General features: G+C 45.7%; 17 non-coding genes across 17 annotated transcripts; all 17 read left to right on the forward strand.

Annotated features, from left to right (window-relative positions):
• Positions 1–491: 491 nt before the first annotated feature.
• TRNAW-CCA (transfer RNA tryptophan (anticodon CCA)) lies at positions 492–563 on the forward strand. The gene has a single exon. It is a non-coding gene; the product is annotated as a tRNA-Trp (tRNA).
• Positions 564–1,113: 550 nt separating this feature from the next.
• Positions 1,114–1,185, forward strand: TRNAW-CCA (transfer RNA tryptophan (anticodon CCA)). The gene has a single exon. It is a non-coding gene; the product is annotated as a tRNA-Trp (tRNA).
• Positions 1,186–1,726: 541 nt separating this feature from the next.
• On the forward strand, positions 1,727–1,798 carry TRNAW-CCA (transfer RNA tryptophan (anticodon CCA)). The gene has a single exon. It is a non-coding gene; the product is annotated as a tRNA-Trp (tRNA).
• Positions 1,799–2,348: 550 nt separating this feature from the next.
• Positions 2,349–2,420, forward strand: TRNAW-CCA (transfer RNA tryptophan (anticodon CCA)). The gene has a single exon. It is a non-coding gene; the product is annotated as a tRNA-Trp (tRNA).
• A 541-nt stretch (positions 2,421–2,961) lies between these two features.
• TRNAW-CCA (transfer RNA tryptophan (anticodon CCA)) lies at positions 2,962–3,033 on the forward strand. Its single transcript has one exon. It is a non-coding gene; the product is annotated as a tRNA-Trp (tRNA).
• Positions 3,034–3,584: 551 nt separating this feature from the next.
• Positions 3,585–3,656, forward strand: TRNAW-CCA (transfer RNA tryptophan (anticodon CCA)). Its single transcript has one exon. It is a non-coding gene; the product is annotated as a tRNA-Trp (tRNA).
• Positions 3,657–4,197: 541 nt separating this feature from the next.
• On the forward strand, positions 4,198–4,269 carry TRNAW-CCA (transfer RNA tryptophan (anticodon CCA)). The gene has a single exon. It is a non-coding gene; the product is annotated as a tRNA-Trp (tRNA).
• A 550-nt stretch (positions 4,270–4,819) lies between these two features.
• TRNAW-CCA (transfer RNA tryptophan (anticodon CCA)) lies at positions 4,820–4,891 on the forward strand. The gene has a single exon. It is a non-coding gene; the product is annotated as a tRNA-Trp (tRNA).
• Positions 4,892–5,432: 541 nt separating this feature from the next.
• On the forward strand, positions 5,433–5,504 carry TRNAW-CCA (transfer RNA tryptophan (anticodon CCA)). Its single transcript has one exon. It is a non-coding gene; the product is annotated as a tRNA-Trp (tRNA).
• A 550-nt stretch (positions 5,505–6,054) lies between these two features.
• TRNAW-CCA (transfer RNA tryptophan (anticodon CCA)) lies at positions 6,055–6,126 on the forward strand. The gene has a single exon. It is a non-coding gene; the product is annotated as a tRNA-Trp (tRNA).
• Positions 6,127–6,667: 541 nt separating this feature from the next.
• On the forward strand, positions 6,668–6,739 carry TRNAW-CCA (transfer RNA tryptophan (anticodon CCA)). The gene has a single exon. It is a non-coding gene; the product is annotated as a tRNA-Trp (tRNA).
• A 1,422-nt stretch (positions 6,740–8,161) lies between these two features.
• On the forward strand, positions 8,162–8,233 carry TRNAW-CCA (transfer RNA tryptophan (anticodon CCA)). The gene has a single exon. It is a non-coding gene; the product is annotated as a tRNA-Trp (tRNA).
• Positions 8,234–9,396: 1,163 nt separating this feature from the next.
• On the forward strand, positions 9,397–9,468 carry TRNAW-CCA (transfer RNA tryptophan (anticodon CCA)). The gene has a single exon. It is a non-coding gene; the product is annotated as a tRNA-Trp (tRNA).
• A 541-nt stretch (positions 9,469–10,009) lies between these two features.
• Positions 10,010–10,081, forward strand: TRNAW-CCA (transfer RNA tryptophan (anticodon CCA)). The gene has a single exon. It is a non-coding gene; the product is annotated as a tRNA-Trp (tRNA).
• A 541-nt stretch (positions 10,082–10,622) lies between these two features.
• On the forward strand, positions 10,623–10,694 carry TRNAW-CCA (transfer RNA tryptophan (anticodon CCA)). The gene has a single exon. It is a non-coding gene; the product is annotated as a tRNA-Trp (tRNA).
• Positions 10,695–11,244: 550 nt separating this feature from the next.
• On the forward strand, positions 11,245–11,317 carry TRNAW-CCA (transfer RNA tryptophan (anticodon CCA)). The gene has a single exon. It is a non-coding gene; the product is annotated as a tRNA-Trp (tRNA).
• Positions 11,318–11,858: 541 nt separating this feature from the next.
• Positions 11,859–11,930, forward strand: TRNAW-CCA (transfer RNA tryptophan (anticodon CCA)). Its single transcript has one exon. It is a non-coding gene; the product is annotated as a tRNA-Trp (tRNA).
• Positions 11,931–12,321: the final 391 nt, after the last annotated feature.

A 12,321-nucleotide genomic window follows, 5' to 3' on the forward strand; every position in this document is an offset into this window, starting at 1 on the left:
CTACAGCTAATATGTCCAAACGGTCTTTCTACCGCTCGTGTAAAAAAGTCTTTCTTCAATAGTCGTCATTCAGTCGCTCAAAATCAGCGTTTAGTGATGGAAAAACGCTGTTAAAGGGAGTCTGTCACAGAACCCAGCGCCGAAGAGAGCTAGGTGAGGGTCAAGTGATTGAAAGAGTATCTTCCCCTTGCAAATTGCTGACTCCGTTGCCTAGCCCTCAAGGTTATAGTCAATATGTGCATGAGCCCTTTGGAGCAAGGAAGGATGTGAGGTTCACCTTTTCGAGCAACAGTAACGCCCTGCTGGCTCCAATGTGCTGATTTGCATATTGAAAAAATCAGCGTTAACCGGATGCGGGAGGCAGCCATTCAAAAGGGGGAAGGAGTATCTGATTCGGGTGACCCTAACCTATCCGTTTGCTAGGGTTGTTGATTTGCTGGGTTCGGGTGACAGATTCCCACTAAATGGAATAAAAAAATAGCTCTTCTGTCGACCTCGTGGCGCAACGGTAGCGCGTCTGACTCCATATCAGAAGGTTGCGTGTTAAAATCATGTCGGGGTCAGTTCCCACCTTTTTCATCATCTAGGAACCCAAAAAGGATCAAAATGCTCTGTAATAAGACTTCCAGGAAAAAATCAATGTGCGTGTTCCTAAACTACTATGTCCTATTCCTTCTTTATTCTACCACTTGGGAGTCTTGGAAAATTGTCTTTCTTCAAAATTCCTTTATCGCCCACTTACAATCGGGATGTCGCCAATGAAACTTGCTGTTAAATGGGGTAAATGGAACGCCCATTCATCCACCTTATGGGGCATTGGCCGCGTGTCTCACTCCAGAAGAAAAGGCTCCATATTCAAATTATGCCGAGGTAGGCTGGGATTGGCATGATTGCGCCAAGCCAGAAATATGGTGAGTAGAAAGAGCTGGCTTGTTTTCTGGGGATCGCTTTACACTGGCGGCAAGATATCAACGCATGCCTATTTTGATCCTTTCTGAATTGGGGTAATATTTCTTTTATTCAAAATCATGATATCAATCAGAACGAGCAGATGATCAGCTTTTTATCGTTGATATTGGGTGCCAAAAAGGCTCTGCAAACAGTCAAGCCCGAGACCTCGTGGCGCAACGGTAGCGCGTCTGACTCCAGATCAGAAGGTTGCGTGTTCAAATCACGTCGGGGTCATCTGTGCATTTTACCAGTAGAGTTCCAGCATGAGACTGATGTTCCTTTCTCTACAGCTAATATGTCCAAACGGTCTTTCTACCGCTCGTGTAAAAAAGTCTTTCTTCAATAGTCGTCATTCAGTCGCTCAAGATCAGCGTTTAGTGATGGAAAAACGCTGTTAAAGGGAGTCTGTCACAGAACCCAGCGCCGAATAGAGCTAGGTGAGGGTCAAGTGATTGAAAGAGTATCTTCCCCTTGCAAATTGCTGACTCCGTTGCCTAGCCCTCAAGGTTATAGTCAATATGTGCATGAGCCCTTTGGAGCAAGGAAGGATGTGAGGTTCACCTTTTCGAGCAACAGTAACGCCCTGGTGGCTCCAATGTGCTGATTTGCATATTGAAAAAAACAGCGTTAACCGGCTGCGGGAGGCAGCCATTCAAAAGGGGGAAGGAGTATTTGATTCGGGTGTCCCTAACCTATCCGTTTGCTAGGGTTGTTGATTTGCTGGGTTCTGGTGACAGACTCACATTAAATGGAATAAAAAAATAGCTCTTCTATCGACCTTGTGGCGCAACGGTAGCGCGTCTGACTCCAGATCAGAAGGTTGCGTGTTCAAATCACGTCGGGGTCAGTTCCCTTCTTTTTCATCATCTAGGAACCCTAGAAGAATCAAAATGCTTTGTAATAAGACTTCCAGGAAAAAATCAATGTGCGTGTTCCTAAACTACTATGTCCTGTTCCTTCTTTATTCTACCACTTGGGAGTCTTGGAAAATTGTCTTTCTTCAAAATTCCTTTATCGCCCACTCACAATCGGGATGTCGCCAATGAAACTTGCTGTTAAATGGGGTAAATGGAACGCCCATTCATCCACCTTATGGGGCATTGGCCGCGTGTCTCGCTCCAGAAGAAAAGGCTCCATTTTTAACTTATGCTGAGGTAGGCTGGGATTGGCATGATCGCGCCAATCCAGAAATATGGTGAGTAGAAAGAGCTGGCTTGTTTTCTGGGGATCGCTTTACACTGGCGGCAAGATATCAACGCATGCCTATTTTGATCCTTTCTGAATTGGGGTAATATTTCTTTTATTCAAAATCATGATATCTATCAGAACGAGCAGATGATTAGCTTTTTATCCTTGATATTGGGTGCCAAAAAGGCTCTGCAAACAGTTGAGCCTGAGACATCGTGGCGCAACGGTAGCGCGTCTGACTCCAGATCAGAAGGTTGCGTGTTCAAATCACGTCGGGGTCATCTGTGCATTTTACCAGGAGAGTTCCTGCATGAGACTGATGTTCCTTTCTCTACAGCTAATATGTCCAAATGGTCTTTCTACCGCTCGTGTAAAAAAGTCTTTCTTCAATAGTCGTCATTCAGTCGCTCAAGATCAGCGTTTAGTGATGGAAAAACGCTGTTAAAGGGAGTCTGTCACAGAACCCAGCGCCGAAGAGAGCTAGGTGAGGGTCAAGTGATTGAAAGAGTATCCTCCCCTTGCAAATTGCTGACTCCGTTGCCTAGCCCTCAAGGTTATAGTCAATATGTGCATGAGCCCTTTGGAGCAAGGAAGGATGTGAGGTTCACCTTTTCGAGCAACAGTAACGCCCTGGTGGCTCCAATGTGCTGATTTGCATATTGAAAAAAACAGCGTTAACCGGCTGCGGGAGGCAGCCATTCAAAAGGGCGAAGGAGTATCTGATTCGGGTGACCCTAACCTATCCGTTTGCTAGAGTTGTTGATTTGCTGGGTTCGGGTGACAGATTCCCACTAAATGGAATAAAAAAATAGCTCTTCTATCGACCTCGTGGCGCAACGGTAGCGCGTCTGAATCCAGATCAGAAGGTTGCGTGTTCAAATCACGTCGGGGTCAGTTCCCGACTTTTTCATCATCTAGGAACCCAAAAAACTATCAAAATGCTCTGTAATAAGACTTCCAGGAAAAAATCAATGTGCGTGTTCCTAAACTACTATGTCCTGTTCCGTCTTTATTCTACCACTTGGGAGTCTTGGAAAATTGTCTTTCTTCAAAATTCCTTTATCGCCCACTCACAATCGGGATGTCGCCAATGAAACTTGCTGTTAAATGGGGTAAATGGAACGCCCATTCATCCACCTTATGGGGCATTGGCCGCGTGTCTCGCTCCAGAAGAAAAGGCTCCATTTTCAAATTATGCCGAGGTAGGCTGGGATTGGCATGATCGCGCCAAGCCAGAAATATGGTGAGTAGAAAGAGCTGGCTTGTTTTCTGGGGATCGCTTTACACTGGCGGCAAGATATCAACGCATGTCTATTTTGATCCTTTCTGAATTGGGGTAATATTTCTTTTATTCAAAATCATGATATCAATCAGAACGAGCAGATGATCAACTTTTTATCGTTGATATTGAGTGCCAAAAAGGCTCTGCAAACAGTTGAGCCTGAGACCTCGTGGCGCAACGGTAGCGTGTCTGACTCCAGATCAGAAGGTTGCGCGTTCAAATCACGTCGGGGTCATTTGTGCATTTTACCAGGAGAGTTCCAGCATGAGACTGATGTTCCTTTCTCTACAGCTAATATGTCCAAACGGTCTTTCTACCGCTCGTGTAAAAAAGTCTTTCTTCAATAGTCGTCATTCAGTCGCTCAAGATCAGCGTTTAGTGATGGAAAAACGCTGTTAAAGGGAGTCTGTCACAGAACCCAGCGCCGAAGAGAACTAGGTGAGGGTCAAGTGATTGAAAGAGTATCTTCCCCTTGCAAATTGCTGACTCCGTTGCCTAGCCCTCAAGGTTATAGTCAATATGTGCATGAGCCCTTTGGAGCAAGGAAGGATGTGAGGTTCACCTTTTCGAGCAACAGTAACGCCCTGGTGGCTCCAATGTGCTGATTTGCATATTGAAAAAATCAGCGTTAACCGGCTGCGGGAGACAGCCATTCAAAAGGGGGAAGGAGTATCTGATTCGGGTGACCCTAACCTATCCGTTTGCTAGGGTTGTTGATTTGCTGGGTTCGGGTGACAGACTCCCACTAAATGGAATAAAAAAATAGCTCTTCTGTCGACCTCGTGGCGCAACGGTAGCGCGTCTGACTCCAGATCAGAAGGTTGCGTGTTCAAATCACGTCGGGGTCAGTTCCTGTCTTTTTCATCATCTAGGAACCCAAAAAGGATCAAAATGCTCTGTAATAAGACTTCCAGGAAAAAATCAATGTGCGTGTTCCTAAACTACTATGTCCTGTTCCTTCTTTATTCTACCACTTGGGAGTCTTGGAAAATTGTCTTTCTTCAAAATTCCTTTATCGCCCACTCAGAATCGGGATGTTGCCAATGAAACTTGCTGTTAAATGGGGTAAATGGAACACCCATTCATCCACCTTATGGGGCATTGGCCGCGTGTCTCGCTCCAGAAGAAAAGGCTCCATTTTCAAATTATGCCGAGGTAGGCTGGGATTGGCATGATCGCGCCAAGCCAGAAATATGGTGAGTAGAAAGAGCTGGCTTGTTTTCTGGGGATCGCTTTACACTGGCGGCAAGATATCAACGCATGCCTATTTTGATCCTTTCTGAATTGGGGTAATATTTCTTTTATTCAAAATCATGATATCAATCAGAACGAGCAGATGATCAGCTTTTTATCGTTGATATTGGGTGCCAAAAAGGATCTGTAAACAGTCGAGCCTGAGACCTCGTGGCGCAACAGTAGCGCGTCTGACTCCAGTTCAGAAGGTTGCGTGTTCAAATCACGTCGGGGTCATCTGTGCATTTTACCAGGAGAGTTCCCGCATGAGACTGATGTTCCTTTCTCTACAGCTAATATGTCCAAACGGTCTTTCTACCGCTCGTGTAAAAAAGTCTTTCTTCAATAGTCGTCATTCAGTCGCTCAAGATCAGCGTTTAGTGATGGAAAAACGCTGTTAAAGGGAGTCTGTCACAGAACCCAGCGCCGAATAGAGCTAGGTGAGGGTCAAGTGATTGAAAGAGTATCTTCCCCTTGCAAATTGCTGACTCCGTTGCCTAGCCCTCAAGGTTATAGTCAATATGTGCATGAGCCCTTTGGAGCAAGGAAGGATGTGAGGTTCACCTTTTCGAGCAACAGTAATGCCCTGGTGGCTCCAATGTGCTGATTTGCATATTGAAAAAAACAGCGTTAACCGGCTGCGGGAGGTAGCCATTCAAAAGGGGGAAGGAGTATTTGATTCGGGTGACCCTAACCTATCCGTTTGCTAGGGTTGTTGATTTGCTGGGTTCTGGTGACAGACTCACATTAAATGGAATAAAAAAACAGCTCTTCTATCGACCTCGTGGCGCAACGGTAGCGCATCTGACTCCAGATCAGAAGGTTGCGTGTTCAAATCACGTCGGGGTCAGTTCCCTTCTTTTTCATCATCTAGGAACCCTAGAAGAATCAAAATGCTCTGTAATAAGACTTCCAGGAAAAAATCAATGTGCGTGTTCCTAAACTACTATGTCCTGTTCCTTCTTTATTCTACCACTTGGGAGTCTTGGAAAATTGTCTTTCTTCAAAATTCCTTTATCGCCCACTCACAATCGGGATGTCGCCAATGAAACTTGCTGTTAAATGGGGTAAATGGAACGCCCATTCATCCACCTTATGGGGCATTGGCCGCGTGTCTCGCTCCAGAAGAAAAGGCTCCATTTTTAACTTATGCTGAGGTAGGCTGGGATTGGCATGATCGCGCCAAGCCAGAAATATGGTGAGTAGAAAGAGCTGGCTTGTTTTCTGGGGATCGCTTTACACTGGCGGCAAGATATCAACGCATGCCTATTTTGATCCTTTCTGAATTGGGGTAATATTTCTTTTATTCAAAATCATGATATCTATCAGAACGAGCAGATGATTAGCTTTTTATCCTTGATATTGGGTGCCAAAAAGGCTCTGCAAACAGTTGAGCCTGAGACATCGTGGCGCAACGGTAGCGCGTCTGACTCCAGATCAGAAGGTTGCGTGTTCAAATCACGTCGGGGTCATCTGTGCATTTTACCAGGAGAGTTCCTGCATGAGACTGATGTTCCTTTCTCTACAGCTAATATGTCCAAATGGTCTTTCTACCGCTCGTGTAAAAAAGTCTTTCTTCAATAGTCGTCATTCAGTTGCTCAAGATCAGCGTTTAGTGATGGAAAAACGCTGTTAAAGGGAGTCTGTCACAGAACCCAGCGCCGAAGAGAGCTAGGTGAGGGTCAATTGATTGAAAGAGTATCTTCCCCTTGCAAATTGCTGACTCCGTTGCCTAGCCCTCAAGGTTATAGTCAATATGTGCATGAGCCCTTTGGAGCAAGGAAGGATGTGAGGTTCACCTTTTCGAGCAACAGTAACGCCCTGGTGGCTCCAATGTGCTGATTTGCATATTGAAAAAAACAGCGTTAAGCGGCTGTGGGAGGCAGCCATTCAAAAGGGGGAAGGAGTATCTGATTCGGGTGACCCTAACCTATCCGTTTGCTAGGGTTGTTGATTTGCTGGGTTCGGGTGACAGACTCCCACTAAATGGAATAAAAAAATAGCTCTTCTATCGACCTCGTGGCGCAACGGTAGCGCGTCTGACTCCAGATCAGAAGGTTGCGTGTTAAAATCACGTCGGGGTCAGTTCCCGTCTTTTTCATCATCTAGGAACCCAAAAAGAATCAAAATGCTCTGTAATAAGACTTCCAGGAAAAAATCAATGTGCGTGTTCCTAAACTACTATGTCCTGTTCCTTCTTTATTCTACCACTTGGGAGTCTTGGAAAATTGTCTTTCTTCAAAATTCCTTTATCGCCCACTCACAATCGGGATGTCGCCAATGAAACTTGCTGTTAGATGGGGTAAATGGAACGCCCATTCATTCACCTTATGGGGCATTGGCCGCGTGTCTCGCTCCAGAAGAAAAGGCTCCTGTCACGGAGCAAAGGTATACGTCTTCCTCCGGATGGTCTTTTGAATCAATACGGACGCAAGAGGTCGGGAGACAACAGCAATTTATTGTAATCCACAAAGTTAGTAGCCGGCAGCGGTCACATCAACCGTAATAACAATAAGTCCACAGAAGTCACAATCCAATGATAGCTTTGGCTCCTTGGTCCTGTAACTAAATCCTGGCTCTCTACAGAGCTGTGCACAGGCCGGCTAACACATACTAAGGCCGGGTTCACACGGAGTTACGTGCCGCGAGATTTGGCACGTAGACGCCGCGTGACCCTTTGCGTGCCGTACACGCTCCCATTCATTTCAATGGGAGCGGGGTGCGTATGCGCCGCGCTAGTTTGCGGCCGTGAATAAATGCACGGCCGCAAACTAGCGCGGCGCATACGCTCCCCGCTCCCATTGAAATGAATGGGAGCGTGTACGGCACGCAAAGGGTCACGCGGCGTCTACGTGCCAAATCTCGCGGCACGTAACTCCGTGTGAACCCGGCCTAACTGCTAGCTACAACTATATACTAAGACTGTTACACCTATATCTGTGGGTGGGAAGGGCTGAGTCACAGATCCTTCCCCCCTCACCTATACCAAGGAGAGCAGACTCCCTGTCTACTATGGACAATGCACCATCCAACATCTTCTTAGAGACACTGATCAGATTATCTCCACCCATTGTCCTCACTGGTCCTCATTAGTTAGAGGTATTTGCATACAATGTGCTAACACACTAGACCCTAATCAGCCAACTACACATTGATGTATATAACAGGTTAGAGAATACATTCCACATGAAATATATATTACACATTGCCTATAGTATAGACTCTAACCATCCCGTGACAGCTCCATTTTCAAATTATGCTGAGGTAGGCTGGGATTGGCATGATCGCGCCAAGCCAGAAATATGGTGAGTAGAAAGAGCTGGCTTGTTTTCTGTGGATCGCTTTACACTGGCGGCAAGATATCAACGCATGCCTATTTTGATCCTTTCTGAATTGGGGTAATATTTCTTTTATTCAAAATCATGATATCAATCAGAACGAGCAGATGATCAGCTTTTTATCGTTGATATTGGGTGCCAAAAAGGCTCTGTAAACAGTCAAGCCCGAGACCTCGTGGGGCAATGGTAGCGCGTCTGACTCCAGATCAGAAGATTGCGTGTTCAAATCATGTCGGGGTCATCTGTGCATTTTACCAGGAGAGTTCCAGCATGAGACTGATGTTCCTTTCTCTACAGCTAAGATGTCCAAACGGTCTTTCTACCGCTCGTGTAAAAAAGTCTTTCTTCAATAGTCGTCATTCAGTCGCTCAAGATCAGCGTTTAGTGATAGAAAAACGCTGTTAAAGGGAGTCTGTCACAGAACCCAGCGCCGAAGAGAGCTAGGTGAGGGTCAAGTGATTGAAAGAGTATCTTCCCCTTGCAAATTGCTGACTCCGTTGCCTAGCCCTCAAGGTTATAGTCAAAATGTGCATGAGCCCTTTGGAGCAAGGAAGGATGTGAGGTTCACCTTTTCGAGCAACAGTAACGCCCTGGTGGCTCCAATGTGCTGATTTGCATATTGAAAAAAACAGCGTTAACCGGCTGCGGGAGGCAGCCATTCAAAAGGGGGAAGGAGTATCTGATTCGTGTGACCCTAACCTATCCGTTTGCTAGGGTTGTTGATTTGCTGGGATCGGGTGACAGATTCCCACTAAATGGAATAAAAAAGTAGCCCGTCTATCGACCTTGTGGCGCAACGGTAGCAAGTCTGACTCCATATTAGAAGGTTGTGTGTTCAAATCACGTAGAGGTCACTTCCCGTCTTTTTCATCATCTAGGAACCCAAAAAGGATCAAAATGCTCTGTAATAAGACTTCCAGGAAAAAATCAATGTGCGTGTTCCTAAACTACTATGTCCTGTTCCTTCTTTATTCTACCACTTGGGAGTCTTGGAAAATTGTCTTTCTTCAAAATTCCTTTATCGCCCACTCACAATCGGGATGTCGCCAATGAAACTTGCTGTTAAATGGGGTAAATGGAACGCCCATTCATCCACCTTATGGGGCATTGGCCGCGTGTCTCGCTCCAGAAGAAAAGGCTCCATTTTCAAATTATGCCGAGGTAGGCTGGGATTGGCATGATCGCGCCAAGCCAGAAATATGGTGAGTAGAAAGAGCTGGCTTGTTTTCTGTGGATCGCTTTACACTGGCGGCAAGATATCAACGCATGCCTATTTTGATCCTTTCTGAATTGGGGTAATATTTCTTTTATTCAAAATCATGATATCAATCAGAACGAGCAGATGATTAGCTTTTTATCCTTGATATTGGGTGCCAAAAAGGCTCTGCAAACAGTTGAGCCTGAGACATCGTGGCGCAACGGTAGCGCGTCTGACTCCAGATCAGAAGGTTGCGTGTTCAAATCACGTCGGGGTCATCTGTGCATTTTACCAGGAGAGTTCCCGCATGAGACTGATGTTCCTTTCTCTACAGCTAATATGTCCAAACGGTCTTTCTACCGCTCGTGTAAAAAAGTCTTTCTTCAATAGTCGTCATTCAGTCGCTCAAGATCAGCGTTTAGTGATGGAAAAACGCTGTTAAAGGGAGTCTGTCACAGAACCCAGCGCCGAAGAGAACTAGGTGAGTGTCAAGTGATTGAAAGAGTATTTTCCCCTTGCAAATTGCTGACTCCGTTGCCTAGCCCTCAAGGTTATAGTCAATATGTGCATGAGCCCTTTGGAGCAAGGAAGGATGTGAGGTTCACCTTTTCAAGCAACAGTAACGCCCTGGTGGCTCCAATGTGCTGATTTGCATATTGAAAAAAACTGCGTTAACTGGCTGCGGGAGGCAGCCATTCAAAAGGGGGAAGGAGTATCTGATTCGGGTGACCCTAACCTATCCGTTTGCTAGGGTTGTTGATTTGCTGGGATCGGGTGACAGACTCCCAATAAATGTAATAAAAAAGTAGCTCTTCTATCGACCTCGTGGTGCAACGGTAGCGCGTCTGACTCCAGATCAGAAAGTTGCGTGTTCAAATCACGTCGGGGTCATCTGTGCATTTTACCAGGAGAGTTCCAGCATGAGACTGATGTTTCTTTCTCTATAGCTAATATGTCCAAACGGTCTTTCTACCGCTCGTGTAAAAAAGTCTTTCTTCAATAGTCGTCATTCAGTCGCTCAAGATCAGCGTTTAGTGATGGAAAAACGCTGTTAAAGGGAGTCTGTCACAGAACCCAGCGCCGATGAGAACTAGGTGAGGGTCAAGTGATTGAAAGAGTATCTTCCCCTTGCAAATTGCTGACTCCGTTGCCTAGCCCTCAAGGTTATAGTCAATATGTGCATGAGCCCTTTGGAGCAAGGAAGGATGTGAGGTTCACCTTTTCGAGCAACAATAACGCCCTGGTGGCTCCAATGTGCTGATTTGCATATTGAAAAAAACAGCGTTAACCGGCTGCGGGAGGCAGCCATTCAAAAGGGGGAAGGAGTATCTGATTCGGGTGACCCTAACCTATCCGTTTGCTAGGGTTGTTGATTTGCTGGGTTCTGGTGACAGACTCATATTAAATGGATTAAAAAAATAGCTCTTCTATCGACCTTGTGGCGCAACGTTAGCGCGTCTGACTCCAGATCAGAAGGTTGCGTGTTCAAATCACGTCGGGGACAGTTCCCGTCTTTTTCATCATCTAGGAACCCAAAAAGGATCAACATGCTCCGTAATAAGACTTCCAGGAAAAAATCAATGTGCGTGTTCCTAAACTACTATGTCCTGTTCCTTCTTTATTCTACCACTTGGGAGTCTTGGAAAATTGTCTTTCTTCAAAATTCCTTTATCGCCCACTCACAATCGGGATGTCGCCAATGAAACTTGCTGTTAAATGGGGTAAATGGAACGCCCATTCATCCACCTTATGGGGCATTGGCCGCGTGTCTCGCTCCAGAAGAAAAGGCTACATTTTCAAATTATGCCGAGGTAGGCTGGGATTGGCATGATCGCGCCAAGCCAGAAATATGGTGAGTAGAAAGAGCTGGCTTGTTTTCTGGGGATCGCTTTACACTGGCGGCAAGATATCAACGCATGCCTATTTTGATCCTTTCTGAATTGGGGTAATATTTCTTTTATTCAAAATCATGATATCAATCAGAACGAGCAGATGATCAGCTTTTTATCGTTGATATTGGGTGCCAAAGAGGCTCTGTAAACAGTTGAGCCTGAGACCTCGTGGCGCAACGGTAGCGCTTCTGACTCCAGATCAGAAGGTTGCGTGTTCAAATCACGTTAGGGGTCATCTGTGCATTTTACCAGGAGAGTTCCAGCATGAGACTGATGTTCCTTTCTCTACAGCTAATATGTCCAAACGGTCTTTCTACCGCTCGTGTAAAAAAGACTTTCTTCAATAGTCGTCATTCAGTCGCTCAAGATCAGTGTTTAGTGATGGAAAAACGCTGTTAAAGGGAGTCTGTCACAGAACCCAGCGCCGAAGAGAGCTAGGTGAGGGTCAAGTGATTGAAAGAGTATCTTCCCCTTGCAAATTGCTGACTCCGTTGCCTAGCCCTCAAGGTTATAGTCAATATGTGCATGAGCCCTTTGGAGCAAGGAAGGATGTGAGGTTCACCTTTTCGAGCAACAGTAACGCCCTGGTGGCTCCAATGTGCTGATTTGCATATTGAAAAAAACAGCGTTAACCGGCTGCTTGAGGCAGCCATTCAAAAGGGTGAAGGAGTATCTGATTCGGGTGACCCTAAAATATCCGTTTGCTAGGGTTGTTGATTTGCTGGGTTCTGGTGACAGACTCACATTAAATGGATTAAATAAATAGTTATTCTATCGACCTTGTGGCGCAACGTTAGCGCGTCTGACTCCAGATCAGAAGGTTGCGTGTTCAAATCATGTCGGGGTCAGTTCCCGTCTTTTTCATCATCTAGGAACCCAAAAAGGATCAAAATGCTCCGTAATAAGACTTCCAGGAAAAAATCAATGTGCGTGTTCCTAAACTACTATGTCCTGTTCCTTCTTTATTCTACCACTTGGGAGTCTTGGAAAATTGTCTTTCTTCAAAATTCCTTTATCGCCCACTCACAATCGGGATGTCGCCAATGAAACTTGCTGTTAGATAGGGTAAATGGAACGCCCATTCATCCACCTTATGGGACATTGGCCGCGTATCTCGCTCCAGAAGAAAAGGCTCCATTTTCAAATTATGCCGAGGTAGGCTGGGATTGGCATGATCGCGCCAATCCAGAAATATGGTGAGTAGAAAGAGCTGGCTTGTTTTCTGGGGATCGCTTTACA

Source organism: Leptodactylus fuscus, chromosome 5 (genome assembly GCF_031893055.1).
Source record: "Leptodactylus fuscus isolate aLepFus1 chromosome 5, aLepFus1.hap2, whole genome shotgun sequence".
Lineage (NCBI taxonomy): Eukaryota > Metazoa > Chordata > Amphibia > Anura > Leptodactylidae > Leptodactylus > Leptodactylus fuscus.